Consider the following 3,274-nt stretch of genomic DNA (forward strand, 5'->3'; position numbering starts at 1 on the left):
TGTTTTTCTTTAAGGGATTTGTTGATTTCTTCTAATTTCTTTCATTTGTCTTTCCCTCCATTTCTTTAAGGGGATTTTTCATTTTCTCCTTAAAGACCTCAATCATCTTCATAAAGTTTTTTTCTTACTTAGTTTTTATTTCACAATCATAAACTTAACTCTGCAATCCAGCTAGACTTGGAGGGGAATGAGAAAAATATGGAACCCAAAGAATTTCAGTGAGAGCAGAGATTACAGGGCATTGCGAGCAGATGGGGTAGAGATACTCTCCTGAGCTATAAAGGAAAAGTCTGGAAGGTAAGAAGCCTGCAAGTCAAAAGAATTAGAGTTGCCCACAGCCAGAAATGGTGATCTTCTTGTTGGTCCTGCCATTCCTGGACCCGAAATGCTCCATGGCTTCCACAATGTTCATGCCTTCTTTCACCTTCCCAAAGAACACATGTTTGCCATCCAGCCACTCAGTCTTGGCGGTGCAGATAAAAAAACTGGGAACCATTTGTGTTAGGTCCAGCATTTGCCGTAGACAAGATACCAGAACCTGTATGTTTCAGGATGAAGTGCTCATCCTCAAATTTCTCTCCATAGATGGACCTGCCGCCAGTGCCATTATGGCATGTGAAGTCACCACCCTGGCACATGAATCCTGGGATAATTCCTATAAAAGGAGGAACCCTTAAATCCAAATCCTTTCTCTCCAGTGTTCAGAGAGTGAAAGTTTTCTGCTCTCTTTGGAACTTTGTCTGCAAATTGCTCGAAGGAGAGACAGCCCAACGGCTCGCCATCGGCCGTGATGTCATAGAACACAGTGGGGTTGACCATGGCTGCAGGAAGAGGCGACAGGGGACAGCGGCATCTGCAAAACCCATAAAGTTATTTTAAGGTCGTTTTCTTCTGCTTCATCTGCACTGGGATGTTCAGATGTTCAGGTCTTGCTGTTGTAGAACCACCAGTTTCTGGTTGTGCCATAATGCTCTTTATGTTGTCCAGTGTATTTTTACACTGTTGTTTACCCATCTCTTCCTCCAATTGTACAGATGAATCCAGTGTTTCAGGGGGTCCCTCTTTCTCCAATTGATGCAATTGGAGGCTATGGCTCCTTTGATCACTCCTCCAGGAGCAGGCAGGGAAGAGCCTCAGGTGATTGCTCCTCTAGATGCTGGCAGGCCCAATGATCATGTGGTCAGTCCCCTGGGTACAGGCATGGCCATGGCTCCAGAGATTGCCTCTTCCAGGTGCAGGCAGGGCCATGGCTCTGGTGATCACTCCTCTAGTGAAAGGTGGGGGTCTGAGGCTCCAATGGTTGTTGATGTGGTAGAGTATCTCATACAGAGGATAGCACTAGATGCTGTCTGGGACATAGGTAAGCTTTCCAGAGAGACTTCATAATATATTTTCTTGAAGCCTCTGCTGGCAATACTTCTGGGGCTGCTGCCTTTCTCCCTGTCTGATTCCTAGGGTGAGGGTTACCACTGCTCTCTCTCTCCCTTTCTCTAACACTTCTGGGCCAGGGTAGGGGCACTACCGCATTCCCTCTCTCTTCCAAACACTTCTATTTCTTGATTTCTATCTTGGCTCATTTTTAACTCAGTAGTGAGTTGTTTGGTTTCCATAAGTTTGTAAGTTTTCTGTTGTTTCTGTTGTTGTTGTTGTTATCTAGATTTAAGCTGTGGTGGTCAGATAGGACATAGAGTATTATTTCAATTGTCTTTTATCTGTTGAGACTTGCTTTGTTTTGAAATATGTATTCAATTTTGGAGAGTTTCATAGGGTGCTGACAAGAAGGTACAGTCTTTGTGTTTTGGTGAAATAGTCTGTAAATATCTCTAGGTCCACTTGGTTTATGACATCAGTTAGCTCCAGCATTTCTCTGTTTCGTTTTTTGTTGAGATGACCTAACTGTTGGAGAGAATGGGGTATTGAAGTAGCCCACTATCTGTGTGTGAGGTCAATATGTGATTTTAGCTGTAGCTGTGCTTGTTTTATGAACTTGGGTGACATTGTGTTTGGTGCATAGACATTAAGAATTGCAATGTCCTCTTGGTGGATTTTCCTTTGATGCCTATGTAGTATTCTTCCCAATCTCATCTGCTTAGTTTTGGGTTTAAGTCTATTAGTCAGATATTAAAATGACTGTATCGGCTTGCTTCTTAGGGCCATTTGCTTAGAATATCTTTTCCATCCTTTTACTCTAAGGTGATGTCTATCCATGATAGGTTGTCTTTTTTGGATGCAGCAGTAGGATGGATCTTGTTTTCATATCCATTCTGTTACCCAGTATCTTTTTCTAGAGAAATTAAGATCATTGAGTCATTGATGTTGAGAATTATCAATGAGCAGTGTTTGTGGATTCTTGTTATTTTGCACTTGTGAAGTGTGTGTGTGTGTGTGTGTGTGTGTGTGTGTGTGTGTGTGTGTGTGTGTGTGTGTGTGCTGTGTCTGTGTCTTGTGTGTCTGTGTTCTCTCCCCTCTTTTGATTTTTGGCCTGGAATTATTTATTATTCATATTTTCTTGAATGTGGGTAACATCTTTAGATTGAAGTTTTTCTCCTAGCCTTCTTTAGGTCTGCATTTGAAGATAGATATTCTTTACATCTGATTTTATCTTAGAATGTCTTTCTTTCTCCAACTATTGTGACAGAAAGTTTTTCTAAGTGTAGTAGTCTGGCCTGACATCTGTAGTCTCTTGGAGTCTGTAGCACATCTGTGCAGGGCCTTCTTACATTTTGAGTTTCTATTGAAAAGTCAGGTGTAATTCTAATACATCTGCCTTTATATGTTAATTGGTCTTTTTTCCCTTGCATCTTTTAATATTCTTTCTTTGTTCTATACTTTTAGTGATTTGATTATTATGCACTGTGGGGAGTTTCTTTTCCGGTCCAATCTATTTGGTGTTTTGTATGCTTCTTGTACCTTGATAGGCATCTCTTTCTCAAGGTTAGGAAATTTTTCTTTTTTGGTTTTCTTGAAAATATTTTCCCTGCTTTTGACCTGCCTTCTTCCCCTTCCTCTATTCCTTTGGTTTTTGCATAGTGTCTCTGGCTTCCTGGATGTTTTATGCCTGGATTATTTTAGACTTAACATTTTCTTTGACCAAGGTATCCATTTCTTCTATCTTGTCTTCACTGCCTGAGATTCTCTCTTCTATCTCTTGTATTCTGTCAGTGAGGCTTGTCTCTGAGGTTCCTGTTGGGTTCTTAATTTTTTTCATTTCCAGATTTCCTTCAGTTTGGGTTTTGTTTATTAATTCTATTTCCACTTTCAGGTCCTGAAATGT

The 3,274-nt window shown here is 41.0% G+C and overlaps 1 pseudogene; it reads right to left on the reverse strand.

Annotated features, from left to right (window-relative positions):
* Positions 1 to 322: 322 nt before the first annotated feature.
* Positions 323 to 844, reverse strand: LOC107979648 (annotated as a pseudogene).
* Between the last annotated feature and the right edge of the window lie 2,430 nt (positions 845 to 3,274).

Source organism: Cricetulus griseus, chromosome 3, assembly GCF_003668045.3.
Source record: "Cricetulus griseus strain 17A/GY chromosome 3, alternate assembly CriGri-PICRH-1.0, whole genome shotgun sequence".
NCBI lineage: Eukaryota > Metazoa > Chordata > Mammalia > Rodentia > Cricetidae > Cricetulus > Cricetulus griseus.